We start from the raw sequence: 15,732 nt of genomic DNA, 5'->3' as shown, positions 1-15,732 counted from the left end.
TTCTATTTATATCAACTAGATCTTTTTGTGCTACATGAGTGCGTTTTCATGAAGCTTCAGCATGTATAAGGCAAGTGTGGGTGTAATACTGGCAAACTTGTCATATTGTATCATTTGAAGTGAACAAAGGGAACAACCATAGGTTAAACCATCATTCAGGGGCCACTGGGTCATTAAGATATCCAATGAATGCTTCCAATTAATGCAAAGCAAGACATTTCTTCTTTAAAGTCTATTAAAACTTAGAGAATCAGAACAGATCTGCACATAAAATGTGCAAATCTATTTCATTTCTAGTTTCAGTTAATAGAAAAAAAGGAGAAAAAGACATCTTTTTATTTTAGTGTGACTGACTACTGACAAAACCTCTAATGTTTTCCTGATCAAAGGAACTATTGATAGAGGGATGTGTTTTTCTTCCTCTAATTAGCTGGTGACACATATATTGTACTGCCAGACAACAAAAGCCCCACCTCATGCAAATGTGGAGCAACTTTTCATTTGCCTCATCAGAAGAGCTGACTCCATGCTGATGCTGAAGCTAAATATAGAGCCAGCCCTATTTATTCATTCATGTCTCTCTGGGGTGTTTTCTGGTATTTTTGTGCTTCAGCAACTTGTTTTTTGCCATGAGCAGCTGGATTTACAGCGCTCTGCAAACAGAAGGCAGCTTGTTATCAACAAACATCACTGTTTGATCAAAGGGAGGCAAGGCAATGCAGTCATATTTCACTGACTGACAGCATTCTGAATTTTTAATGGAATACTTTATGGGTGTTTTCAATAAGTTAATCACATGCGACACAGCCCAACCTTTGTATGTACAGTCATTTACAGGCTACTTTACTATTAACATCTCTTCTTATGTCAGTGAACTTTGTTTAATGTAATGAAATTTTCAGTTCTGCCTGTAAATCAGCTCACTGAAGGCTTGACCAAACACGAAAGGGGTGGACAATTTGGAACCAACCCATATGCAATTCTTTTTTTTTTTTTATCGCCTCTCAGCGTTCTCAATTATTTATTATTAATTTAGCAGTTTTATAATATAAATAGGATTAAACAACGTATAGAAGACTGTTTTCCATGGGGTCACTGGGTAAATCCAAGAGTATTAAAAGGATTTTATGGTACAGAAAGATGTGTTTATTTATATGGCTCCATGTCCATGTGATTGATTTAATCATTAGGGCTTTAAATACTGCATGTCAAATGCTTAGTCAGAGTGGATTTATCCCTCTAGCAGAGGGTGGATTATTTTAATATTCCCAAGTTGCTAGACTAATTTAGATCTCATTTAGTAGTCATATTCTTTCTCCTCTTTTTTCTCTGTGTGAAGTGTAACTTTTCTGAATAAGGTGGAATGATTTTGCTAAACTTAAAAAAATGCCTGAAGCTTGGCAACACCAGCATAAAGAGTTTATATAAAATGACCATTGGAAAAAAAATAGAAAGCCATCAGAAGAAAACTCTGCAGAAGCTCATCAAATGAGTTTTCTACACATAGGTACTGGTAATTTCTTTGACCATATTATACAAACAGCAATGTAGACAATGTAGAGTTTCTCTTTGTGATGTAATTTTTTTATGTACAGATAGCACTAGGATAATAGGATGATTCTCCAGCAGCTTTCTTCTAAGATTTATTTGAAATAAACTAGAATACTGTATCAATCACACAGCATTTTAATATGCATTTCAGGTTTAGACTTGAGTATTCTAAGACCCTAGGAAGTATTTATTTATTTATTTATTTTACTCGATTTCATCAAGTACATTTATAGAAGCATCTGACCTTGATTCCTGCAAGATTCCATCTAGGACAAAGCAATATATAAAAGAAGAGCAGAGTATGTTCTTCCCCATTGCTTGCTACATTGCGAATCCTGTCCAAATGGGGCTTAAGAAGGTATTAAAGAAGTGACTCCTTGATTAAACTGCTCGAAACTTCCATTAATGAAATGTCACCAAGAGACATTGCAAAGAAATAAGGAGATCACTCCCCCCAAAAAATAATTAATTAATTAATTAAAAGTTAAAAATTTTAATTACAATTTTTCTCTCTTCCGTTGCAAATTGGAAAAAAAAAAACTTTAAAAGTTCTGCTGAACTTTTAAACTACTGAAGAACCCAATCACTGCACAGGCTGTTTCATCAAAATATATTCATGGTACTTACATTTAATTTACTTACTATGTGGAATTTTCAGAATTACATACATGGCATTATTGGATCATAATTAATTTTTTGATGTAGATATCTCTTTAATGTTGTAGATGCTATTGATTTTAACTATGTACACATTGTTCAATAGCATGATCTATAATATTGCAAGTAATCTGCAAAATAAATAACTCAGACTTTAACAGAAATAACATGTAGGACAAAGTACAATAACTGAATTCAAAATATTTGGAAACACCTAAAGTACAAGTACATTAAATCTGAGTTCCTGAGTAAATGTGCTCAGTTACATTCCCGGTCCTATATGTGGTCTTATGAAATTGTATTGGGAATTGAAAAGTTCATAATACTCTAGTCTAATGGCTTTGGTGACAAAAACAATTTACTGTCACATAATATAAACAAGCAAACAGAAAAGTCTGGCCTCCGTATTTTCTCTAGACTGCGGAAATGCTTAAAGAAATTGTAATTATTGGTAAAAGTGAAATCGTTAAGTAATGTTGATGTCATATCAACATCAGCAATGTCAATTCCTGAGTTTAGTACAAGTTTCACTGCTGTATACCCCAGAAACTTTGACAGATAAAACAAATTTGTCGTTTCCTCCTTTAATCTCCTGAGCCTGTAAGGATGCAATGAAAAATGTTGATAAGACAACTTGAAAACACAAAACATATTGTCTGGTGGGCAAAAATGAGGAGAAAAAAATAAAAATGTTTGTGTTGCACAAATATTCTTTATAGAAATATCCTTTATTCTCCCTTATTGGGGAAATTCAAGTGTTCCAGCAGCAAAGTCAAAGGTAGATGTGCAGATTCAGACAAAAGTAAAGAACAGAAAAATAAAATAGTGACTGTACAGTAAGTGAGGACAATTTTCAACATAAGAATTTTTTTTAAATGTACACAATGTGCTGTATATTTGTACTTAAACAAAACAACAGGCTTTTTACAGAAAATGGAAAAACTGTGCCAATGACAGCAGGGATGTAAACAACTATTTCTGTTTGTTGGGAGCGCTGCTGGTTATAAAGTCTAACAGCTGATGGGAGGAAGGATCTGGAATAACGCTCATTTGTGCACGATGCAGCTGTCTGTCACTGAAGGAGCTCTCCAGTTCTGCAACAGCTTCATGCATGGGGTGGGAGACATTGTCCAAGAGTGATGTTGTTTTTGCCAGAGTTCTTCTGTCTCCTACCACCTGCACTGCACTGGGTCGAGGGGCCATCCTAGGACAGAGCTGGCCTGATGAGCTTATCCAACTGCTTCCTCTTAGCTTTAGATAAGCTGCTGTTCAAATAGACAACGCTATAGAAGATGCCTGAATCCGCCACAGAGTCAAAAAACATCTCAGTTTCCTCAGCAGGTAGAGTCTGCTTTGACCCTTCCTGTAAAGAGCATCAGTGTTGTGACTCCAGTCCAGTTTTTTGTTCAGGTGAACACCCAGGTACTTATAAGAGTCCAATATCTCAATGCCAGTTCTCTGGATTTCCACTGGTGTCGGTGTGGTGGATCCACGCCTGTGGAAATCCATCACCGACTCCTTGGTTTTCTCTGAGTTGATCAGGAGATGGTTCCACTGACACCAGTCCACAAAGTCCCAAATCCACTGTGTGTACTCTGAGTCATTCTCACCTGTAATAAGGCCAACTATGGCAGAGTCATCAGAGAACTTTTGTAGATGGCAGCCTGGGGAGTTGATAGAAAAGTCTGCAGTGTACAGGATGAACAGGAACGGTGCCAGCACAGTTCTCTGCGGGGCCCTGGTACCGCAGACCAGCCTGTCAGAGATGTAGCCCTGTGTTCTCACATACTGTGGGTGGCCAGTGAGGTAGTCCAGTATCCACTGTGACAGGTGATGGTCCTCTCCTGACAGCTCCAGACTATTCGGGATGGTGTTATAAGCACTGGTACAGCAATCAAAGGTGCAGCCATCATAACCAAAAGCCTTATGTACCTGGACTGCTTTTCTATACACAACTGCTCAAATCAAAAGTCTCTGAATGTGTTTCAGTGATAGAGCAGCAAAGACAAATGAACCATCAGTCTGGTCTCCATTATCTGTTTTAACACACACACACACACACACAGACACACACACACACAGACACACACACACACAGACACACACACACACACACACACACACACACACACACACACACACACACACACACACACACCTATGTATCTGTAAATAGCTGTTAGACATTCCTAAGTCATAAAGGATTTAGCGCTTGAGTGTTTGACACACATTTAACGCCTACAATAGTGCAAGAATGTGACATACAGAGGTTGCTTATTAGCATAATGCAGGCACACTGACCAGCTCCAGTGTGGCTACAAACCTTTATGATACAAATGTAGGTGAAGCTACAACAGCTGAGGGAATTGTGAAAGCAAAGAAATGGCCTAATGACTTGATGATTTGATCCAAGCAACCATTTATTAAATTTAATCATAATATAACTATCAGAATTAATAGCACTGGAAAATTTGACTTTACACACCGCATTTCAAATGTTTTTGAAATTATAAAGCAGTTTCAGAATTATTGTACTTAAAGATCCTCAACCAAGCATATTTGCAAATGCTTAAAAAATATTCTGCTTTGAATATTAATTTGTATTTGATACGTGTGAAGCATTTCTAATCAGGTAATGGATTAATTTTTTTGTAAAAGTATTGATCCTCACTGAAATGATGCAAAATGAATGGATGATTTTCCTTTTAAAAACTTGTTTAAAGATATTTCATAGATCAATTTTTGTAACAGTTTGTGTCTAAGTCACAATTGTAAAAGACATCCTAGAGAGGAGGCTTCCAAATCTTTGTTTCAGTTACTGTCACTTGATTCATATGGAGAAACTTTTCTTTAATGCACATCATTCTGTACAGTGTAAGCAAAACACACAAGCTTATACAGTTCAAATATGGTTTTTGCTGGGTTCTTTAGAGAATGGTCCCGAACAGAATACTGAAAAAAGTTAAATTGGGAGACAAGCATTTTACTAAGCTGTTTATGTTAAAAAAAAAAAAAATGTTAGAAAGGTTATAAGTACTGACTTGTATGTGTTTGCATGTCTGATGCTTTCCATGACTCACCACCTCACTCTTCTAGCCAACATTTAACCTAATATGGGAGGAAATTAGAGCTCCCAGAGAAAACCCACCCAGGTCAGAGGGCATAACGTTCTATAACATTCACACCTCCAAACCTTGTAGTTGTGAAGCAACTGTCATACATCTACTTTAAAGCATTAAACCTTATGCCTTGAAGGTAATCAAAAGTAAGATTTAAATTATGCTTACTATATTTTCAGTCATGATTAACAAACACACACACTGATAAGCACAAAACCAGAAATGGCACTCAAATACAAAAGATATCCGAATAGGGAAAGTGTTTTCTGCCGATGAAGTGTTAAATGAGACATTTTTGGTTTTTTCACTAGACTGTCTGTGATTAACTCTGACAAGAAGATAAATGTAGTGTATGGCCGTCACAATGAAAGTACCCTGGGGCTTTGGAAACTACAAGTTAGTGCCGTGACTACAAAACTACTTGCACTTAACTAACCCATTACTCAACTCAAATTTAATCCATAAATTTGACAGGACTTAACCTTAATTATTCCCTGTTTTTATTAATGGACAACAAATGGCCTTTCAGTTAATAAGCTTTTGCTGTTAATAAAAATGCCTTGACGTTAATTAAAAATCTGTCTCGATGACAAATGTATGCATTCGTCATCTGTGTGAAAGGCATTCAAACAGCCTAGTTTATTTTAAACAAGCTCTGTTTTAAAAGCGGTTGTCAAGTGATGCTTTTAGGGTACAAGCTATCAGACTGAGTACATTTCAATACCTTAGGCATGTTCTGTAAACCGTAAAATGCAAGAGTCAAAACAACACCATAGTGCCGTTTTCACCGAGTGGTTGTTTGCCAAAAAGAAAAAGAAACAAAAGAGACTGCATGCCACGAGCAGAGGTTAGAAAGAGAGATCCCATGTATTCATACTGTATGGGCTGACCTTTGAAAATGCCAGCCTTTGTCGTCAAGGAATGACCCTCTGGCAAAGGAGAGCAGTTTCACTGCTGCAGTGCCTACATGCATAATGTGTCCATCAGCTTGGACTCGTGTTCTTTTACTGAGAACTTGGTGTGAAGGAAATGTTTAAAATGAATGAGTCAGTTGGTGTTTTTGTATGCAAATGAATAGCAGTTAGTGTAAACAGGGTAGATAATGCACAGGACAGGAGATGAAATGAGCTTGTTTTGGGAGTTCATTTTGGGTCTAATACATTTTAACATTTACAGTACACTGAGTTTAATAGACGCAAGTGCATTTTAACCTGACAGCAAAAATGAAAACAGGAGCTGGAGGTGCAGCGTCTTTATAAAAGCCTCCTCTCAATACTCTTCCTAAACACATTTTACAACAAGAAAGAATTTTGGATTTTAAAACATGCCATTGCTTTTTGCATACATCTTGTGTACAGCACTGGAGGGCCAGTTTACACAGGCGATTACTATATGCAGCTTTATCATAGCTCTTCCATGCAAATGAGACCACAATCTCATTTCTGCATCAGCCTGTTGGGATGTTAAACTGTGTGCAATGCACTGTATTACACTTTCCTTCCCACCATTTCACACCATGTACACAGACTGTGTAAAAGAAATGGAATTTAAAGCCTTTTGTGTTTGAGTCTTTCTTAAAAAAAACAAAACAAGATATCACAAGTTAAAAACTGAATGCACCTAATGCTCTGAATTAGCTTTCATGTGTTGGATTCTAATTGAACCATATGCTTTTTAATGTTGCATTCAACATTAAGCTTGTAACTGAGACCATAAATGAGGAATATGATTACTATGCAACAAACCAAGTGAGCTGCAAGATCACCATCACTGTCATAGAGTTCTGTTCAACAGGCTTAATGTATTTGCTGCACATATTATGTGCAGTATATGGTATTAACATATAATAAACATATAGGGATAGGATATAGTAGTTACATTTGTAAAGCTTGGGTAAAAATATTGGTATTATGAGATCAGAGCAGACAGGCCTACTTTACATTAAAGTTACTCCATCCTGCTGTTATTTGAAAATCCATGTTTGATTATTCCTCTGCCAAGGGGGAGGAATTGAGAGGAAAAAAAAAAAAGTACAAAGCTGCATTCCCTGAGATCTGCTAGCGTGGTGGGTTATGGGCAAAAATGAGCCTCTATAAAATCGGGTGCAGCTTTGGATCACTGTCTTCAAAAATTCCAAAATAGGCTATTGGCCTTTGCAGAAGATGTGCTCTCCACATAGGCTTCTAGTTAATTTTATACATTTTCTTCACTAATTTGTTGTGACCACTCTCCATCCCCCACACAAGCTGCTTCACAACACAACTCTCCACATATCCTCACTCGGCATTCTCCTGAGAGGTCAAGCAGCAAGACTGGTTTCAACAGTTAAGCATGTATATAATGAATAAATGGTTGCTGGTTGGAGCCAAGGTAGCATTAATTCCTTTCAAGCTGATTTTGCTCAAATACATGAATTATGAACCAAAAGGCCCTCTGTGGCAAACAACAATTTGTGTGCTGCAAAGCTAAAGATAGCACCAACAGCAGGTCAAGCTAACCTCCCCTGCACTGAGCCTACAGTGTTGTAAAACCACAGTAGGTTCAATGAAGAGGTGGTTCAGAGAGCTTATTTAAATGTAATGTAAGACTGAACGCATGCCCATACAGTATGAAAGAAGTGAGGCAAGTGATGCATATATTAATAATGTATGGCACAGTTGGGGTGCTGGCAATGACAAAATAGCTATTTAAATGGGTGAGACAATGTGCTAGCTTGCATGCTGGGATATGAATGTATGAAGTTGAGAGGTAGCAAAGCATTGCAAAATGTTTGTTTGGTAACTTTTTCTAAAGGTTCACTCATTCTCAACTCTACCATACATCTCTCATGTTTTCATGATTTAGTTGAATGGAAGGATTTGTTTGTTGTTGTTTTTTTCAGGACTGTGTGCCGTAAAGTAAAAATGACTTTCTGTTATGGAAAATAATCTTCAGGCCTACTTTTGAGTCTAGAGATATTGTTCGTATAAGAGTTTAAGGTGACTTTAGAGGAGTGTTACGTCTTTGAAGACACAATTTATTAGCATTCATAGGTACAACCCCGCCATCCACCCCTGCCCTTCTCCCAGCGCTTGGATCAAAACGATGCCAACAGCAGGGCAGAGGGACGTGTGTGGCATTCTTTTTGACTTCACATCTATGAGAGACCTCATTTGCAGCTCAGGTGTCATGTGCAAATTCTTTCAAAGAGGTAAAGTCATGGAATACTCAGCTTATCTGCAACGCTTTGATGACAAGCCTCTTTGCAAGAGATTGGGTGTGATTTGAAAGATCAATACATCAGGAATAAGGAGAATGCACGTAGATGTGCATATGCTTGACCTTGTTTTGTAAAAGACAAAACAAGGTCAATAGAAACTTCCAGGACTTCCTCTCTCCTCAAATGTTGGCTTGTACAACAGATTTGTGATGTGGATGCACATCTGTGGTTGACAGTGAAAACTCTTTATTCAAGTAATTTCTTGAATATTATTTAGTATTTCTCATTTCTTATTAAAGTATTATCCATCCATTTTGATCATTTGGCATAAATGACCATGCATAATGACTGATGAAAGTAATTTTGAATCAGATGTTCTCAGGATGAGCTCTTGCCTTTCCTAATGCATCTGATATTTATTTGCTTGCATGCAGCTTGTTTTATACACTCAACAAAAATATAAACGCAACACCTTTGTTACTGCTCCCATTCTCCATGGGATGGTCGTAGAGACCTAAAATTCATTCCAGATACACAATATAACCATCCCTCCCAAACAGTGGTCACAAATCAGTCCAAATGTGTGGTAGTGGGCACATCTGCTATATTGAGATAATCCATCCCACCTCACAGGTGTGCCACATCAGGATGCTGATCTGACATCATGAGTAGTGCACAGGTGTACCTCAGACTGCCCACAACAAAAGGCCACCCTGGAATGTGCAGTTTTGTCTCACAGCAAAATGCCACAAATGCCACAAGCAATGAGGGAGCGTGCAATTGGCATGCTGACAGCAGGAATGTAAACCAGATCTGTCGCCCGTGCATTGAATGTTCATTTCTCAACCATAAGCCGTCTCCACAGGCGTTTCAGAGAATATGGCAGCACATCCAACCGGCCTCACAACCGCAGACCTCGTGTAACCACACCAGCCCAGGACCTCCACATCCAGCAGGTTCACCTCCAAGATCGTCTGAGACCAGCCACCCAGACAGCTGCTGGAACAATTGGTTTGCACAACCAAACAATTTCTGCACAAACTGTCAGAAACCGTCTCAGGGACGCTCAACTGCATGCCCGTCGTCCTCATCGGGGTCTTGACCTGACTCCAGCTCGTCGCTGTAACAGACTTGTGTGGGCAAATGCTCACATTCGATGGCGTCTGGCACGTTGGAGAGGTGTGCGCTTCACGGATGAATCATGGTTCACATTGTTCAGGGCAGATGGCAGCTGAGAATGTCCCAGTTCTTGCATGGCCAGCATACTCACCGGACATGTCACCCATTGAGCATGTTCGGGATGTGCTTGACCGGCGTATACGACAGCGTGTACCAGTTCCCACGAATATCCAACAACCTCGCACAGCCATTGAAGTGGAGTGGACCAACATTCCACAGGCCACAATTGACAATCTGATAGACTCCATGCGACGATGTGTTGCACTGCATGAGGCAAATGGTGGTCACACCAGATACTGACTGGTTCTGGGTCCCCAGACCCCCAATAGCGCAAAAAACTGCACATTCCAGGGTGGCCTTTTGTTGTGGGCAGTCTGAGGTACACCTGTGCACTACTCATGATGTCAGATCAGCATCCTGATGTGGCACACCTGTGAGGTGGGATGGATTATCTCAATATAGCAGATGTGCCCACTACCACACATTTGGACTGATTTGTGACCACTGTTTGGGAGGGATGGTTATATTGTGTATCTGGAATGAATTTTAGGTCTCTACGTCCATCCCATGGGGAATGGGAGCAGTAACAAAGGTGTTGCGTTTATATTTTTGTTGAGTGTATGAAGGAAGGGACCACCACAGCAGAGGTATTGTACCACTCTAGCAATTTTTAGGTGCTGAGAAATAAAAAGGAAAAGTAAGGAAAAGAATATTATTTTTTCAGTGTGCCATGTTTCACTCTCTTACATCAACCATAATCCAGAGTGACAGCTGTTGATGACCTACGCCACATGTATGCCAACAGCAGCGCCTCAATTATACAGCATGAAATTGTAACTGTCTGAATTCCAGTTGAACTTTTACAACTCCATGCCTGTTTGCACTTGAACAATGTTAAGCCCACCACGAGCCAGTGTGGGCACTTGGGCTGCCGTAGGTGGGTTTACGCAGAGATGGAGAACACTGCTTGCAGGCTCTGGAATCTCATTAAGTATATTGTTTTGCCAGAATGAAAGCAGAGGTGTACTTGGCAACACCTAACCGCTTCAACCAAGGGAGTCAGGAAATCTCTGTGGCTTAGTAACATCTCTCATTGCAGAAAGAGCTTGTCAATGGGATTTTGGGAGGATATGCTGCTGCCTGTCACCGTGACAGAGGCAGAACTCACTTGACACAACAACATAACACTTTGCCTCTAAAGGAAAAGTTTGTTTTCTCTTTTTTTCACTGATTGTAGTTTTTATTAGGAATTGCAGCTTAACATTCCCATGAATTTGTTGTTTCCTAATGAACAATGCGGTCGTGGTCGTTGATTAGTTAGCTTGAAAGGTTAATTTATATTTTGCATTATATTTTACACGTTACAGCAATTATTGTTGTGTGTGTTCTTGTGTTCTTAGTTGTATTGAATTCAGCAAACATTTCCACTGTGAGGCAGATTCCAGTCACTGGAATAAACAATGATTGCATAAAGGTGGAAATGATTACTTAGGCCTTTCTTACTTTGGACAAATCAAGATTGTATCCAGATTGATTTTAGAAAGGCCTATACACTAAAAAGCAACATGAAATCACATTTTGCACATTTGATCCAAACCACGTTTGGTGGTTAGGTGGTTTGAAATGTGATTACAATTGGATTTGTTCAGATGTGTCTCACTGTGGACACTTGAGATGCACAAATCGCATTTAAAATGAGCTTTTGCACCACTCACTCATAACAGTGGTGTCAAATCTACAATGACAGATGTGCTGAGAAAATCCATGCAGCTATGCACCAAACATTATGGAGAACATATTGATGGGTTTGTGTACAGGTTTGGTGATGTTTGGAAATACAAATCTCACCTGATTACTCTCAGTCTGTGTCTACAATCTGGAAAGAAACCCCAACATTTTCTGAAAGAGTTTCAGTATTCTTAAGTCAACATTCAGACACTGTGCATGGAGAAAGATTCCAAAATTGCAATGCCTATCAATGAGTTTTCTTAAAAAGCATATTGGCTTAACATGAGTTATCATTAAATAGATCATAGTTTATGACTGAATGGAACACAGATGATCTGAATTTATAGAGACCCAGATTATTTGGGATGGAGGCAGAAATTGGCTCACCGTTAGAGTGAGTGGGGACATGTATCATCCCTACAGCACTGAAAAAGTGATCATTTGAAAAACTTGATGCGAAAATGTGTCAGAAACAGTGTCCACAGTCTAGATGGACCATGACATAGAGGTGAAGAAATGTAATCAGTTGCGCTCTGTTTATCTGTGCCAAGGATGAGGACCCCACTTCAGTGTCCCCATTCTGAGCAGCAGGTGACGTCTTAGATCTTGAAATCCAACTTTATTTCCTCTTTTCCCATATTGACAGTGTTTGTAGATATATTAAAGTATCTTTATTCATTTGAATTAAGCCAAAACAATTAATTTACTATTGGTACATGTGTAATAGTTTTACATTGCAGCACAATGAGCCATTAGCTTGAGTGACACTGACAAAGTCATTAGAAGTACTTTCTCCTGCTAAGAATGATCAGAAAACTGCAGACTGTGTACTCTGCAGATTGTCTAGGGTATCCATTTCTGGTTTCTAATAAAAATACTTTGACTTCTGTTCATTTGGAGAAACATAAAAAAAAAATGTGAACAGACTAAAAAGTATCAACATGGCTACACTGAGTTGAGAATATATTTGTTTTCCATAATTTTATGTGAGCAAACCATTTAAAGAAGCTTCACATCTCTGGAGCTACTGGCAGCTTTTAATGGAGATACTGTAAAGAATGGCTATTTTCAGAGATCAAGCCATCTGCTTTTTTGTTATGCTCGACTACTGCGACACAGTGCTTATTATCCAGTATCGAAGTGACACTATTTAATTTGGTGTGTCTTGTCCGCTGCCATAAGATTGCGGCTCCTTCTGGTTCATCCAGTGAGATTTGGCAAAGACGTGTGCTTGAGAGATGCAGATCTTTAGAGGAGCCTTGTTTTTGCAGAGACGCATTATTCTACAAGAACAGTAGAAATTGTAATGGGACTTCAAAATTGCTTTTTGTTTGTGCACCTCACCTGATGCAGCCTGAAGCCAGAACACACAGTTTTTGCCTAAATAAACACTCTGAAACCAGCTTGTGTCTACCTTTCTCTCCCTCACTTTCGGTGCTTTTATCTGCTCTCATTAGGATGAGAAGCTGCAGTGGGCTCTGGGAGGACATGTGCTATGACATGGTCACAGAATTTTAATGAGGAGATTTATTAAGAGCTGTATTATTCCACCATTCACATTTCCTCCCTTTATGAAGCTAAGAGATTTGGTCAGGGAGGCCTCTTCCGAAACATCTTGGACCTGAGTCAGCCTCTGTTTGACCTTTTTAGATACATCTTTATATGTTTCCCCTTAACTGTGAAGACTGAAAAAAATCCACTTTGAGTGATGTAATCATCAAATCGGAAAGCAAAAGGTGTTTTTTTTTTCTTTTTTTCTGCCCCTCCTACACTCTAAAGTGCACTTTCAATATAACCGTGTGCTTTTGGCACCAGATACCAAAACTGTTGCTTAATTCAGCATTTTTATTATTTTACTGTTGTTGTTTTTAGTATGACCAGATGAACATAACTGCCTATTTCTAACAGTGGGGTTTTTGTTGTGCACCTTCTGTTTTAGGTCACCTAACAGACTCAACAGATGTGATTGAGAACCACATAGAAGAGTGGTTGTATGAATAAAGATGAATCAATATGAGTTTGGATACCTGACCTGACCACACAACAGATGCTTTTACTGTGAGTACAAATATAATACACAAGAAAGTATAGTCATTCAAGCTATAGTGGTAGAGTCTAACTTGTTAGTTTACTTAAGTTCTGTACTTAAAGTAGGAAGAGAATATTTCCCCACCACAACCACACGTTGCCAACAAAAATTTACTTTTGAACCCTGCCAACTCTCAGAGCTCTGCATCAAATTAATCCTTCTTTGAGGTTCACTTTTGCTTTGCATTCAGTTTCTATTAATCTCCCTCGTAGCCTCTTCCAACATGTTTATTTTTTTATTTTTTTGTATAGGCAGAATTTCTTCAGTTATTCATATTTTCCACCATTTCTTTGAAAATACTTAAAAACAGAATGTTAACTGAGCTTTGATTTTCCCAGGAGGTGCAAATTGATGATAGAGTTTCTGGGGTGCTTCAGTGTTTTAATTTCAACAAAAAATGGAGTTGTAAAAGTTCAACTGGAAAAGAAAGAAACAAAAAAAAACCCTTTCATTTTGTGCATCATTTTGTCATGTTAAACACTTTGACACTCCAATGTGCCAAAGCAATAATAATATCAAGACCCCTTTAGCTCATGTTACAGAAATGACTATGTGAGCAACTCCTAACAGTTTCACAGTTACATTGTGTATGTGTCCATGCACAAATACAGGCTTAAAGCACCAGACTTGCTTGTGGTTCTCTAAGGATGGAATTTATGTAGAGGCTAAATTGGCACTAAATACCACATGATGACCTTCAATGACCTGTCAATTCAATTGTATTTATATCACAGCAAGTCATAATAACAACCACCTCAAGCTGCTTTATATTGTAAGGTAAAGACCCTAGAATAATACAGAGAAAATGCCAACAATCACACGATCCCAGGACAAAAGGCATACTGTGGAAGAGAGCCAGACATGAATATTAGCTAATGATTACATGCAAAGCTTCCATTGCAAACTAGTTCATGTATTTATTAATTCTAGGTTGGACTATTGTAATTCATTATTATTAAGCTGTGCTATAAGCTCCTCAAAAAGCCTTCAGTTGATCCAGAACACTGCAGGGACTAGAAAGAGCAAGTATATTTCTCCCATATTAGCTTCACTTCATTGTCTCCATGTTTAATTGAGATTCCAATTTAAATCTTTCCTCACGTACAAGGTCCTAAAGAATCAGGCCCCACATCTTATCTTAAAACATCTTATCCTCACAGTATCTTAACAGACCACTTTGCTCTTAGACTGCAGTCTTACTTATGGTTGCTAAGGTATGCTTCTTCCTGCTCCTTTTTGAACATGAACGTTATTTGGAGTTGTGGTTGCTCGTTTTCCTTTTGTTTTGCTTTGTTCATTTGTCTCTTTTAAATCTATTTTGTTGTACTTTTTCAACATGTTCAAAATGAAGATTCAATCAATAAGGTATCTAAACATAGAATGGGAGATAGAGCCCCTCTACTATGGAACCAGCTCCCAGTTTCACTCCTCGTGTGTTTAAACACTACTGTATTTAATCATTAGTAATTATTAAACTCTGTCTGTCTATGCCACGGTCTGTATTTTGCCCCGTCTCTCTGTTCTCTTCTCTTTTCCCTCACTCAACCAATTAGGGCAGCTTGCTGCCCCTCTCTTTGCCTGCTTTTACCGATGGTTTTCTTCTTGTTAAAAGGGAATTGCGTGATTGTCTGGGTTTCTTTCTAATATTGTAAGGTCTTTAGCTTACAATATAAAGTGCCTTGAGGGAATTGTTGTTGTTAATTTGACCTATATCATTAAAGTGAATTTAACTGAACTCATAAAAGTAAAACCATATCTGCTGAAATCCATATTTGTTCATCTTTTCTGTCAAGCACAGATTCACACATTCTTCTTTCTGGCTGTTGAAGCAATTTGAATAATTTTCTTTGACAGTAAACATTCACTTTTTTTTTTTTTTTTTTTTAGCTCATCAGCTAGCTCATCAATGACAGCTGTAATTCTTGGCTGTTTGACATGATGTCTCCTAGTTTCTTTTTTTTTCATTGCCAAAGATGTTTGGAGACTCTTTGAATTTCTTCTCACTCATTATGGATGGATGTATTTCCACCATGGCAGCACGGTTGTACACTAGCTGTCTGTTTGTCATAAAATAATCTATAGCGTCTTATAATTTGGAGAATTAAGGGGACAAATAACAATAATAACAAATTTTCCAAATAAGGTATTACCGCTTTTTTCACTACAAAAGCATTCTATTTGCTAGACCTTTACACTATACTGTAGGTGAC

At 38.2% G+C, this 15,732-nt stretch overlaps 1 protein-coding gene across 2 annotated transcripts in view; it reads left to right on the top strand.

Moving 5' to 3' along the window:
• The window catches only part of LOC113012449 (leucine-rich repeat and fibronectin type-III domain-containing protein 2), a 140,615-nt gene that overhangs the window by 67,012 nt on the left and 57,871 nt on the right, over positions 1–15,732 (top strand). For both annotated transcript variants that reach the window (XM_026152663.2, XM_026152665.2), the window contains exon 2: positions 13,373–13,491. The gene's annotated coding sequence lies outside the window, so the exon portion shown is untranslated. The remainder of the gene's footprint in view (positions 1–13,372; positions 13,492–15,732) is intronic.

This window comes from Astatotilapia calliptera, chromosome 19 (genome assembly GCF_964374335.1).
Source record: "Astatotilapia calliptera chromosome 19, fAstCal68.1, whole genome shotgun sequence".
Lineage (NCBI taxonomy): Eukaryota > Metazoa > Chordata > Actinopteri > Cichliformes > Cichlidae > Astatotilapia > Astatotilapia calliptera.
Note: the sequence above shows the minus strand (reverse complement) of the source record. Positions and strands in the feature narration are given on the sequence as shown.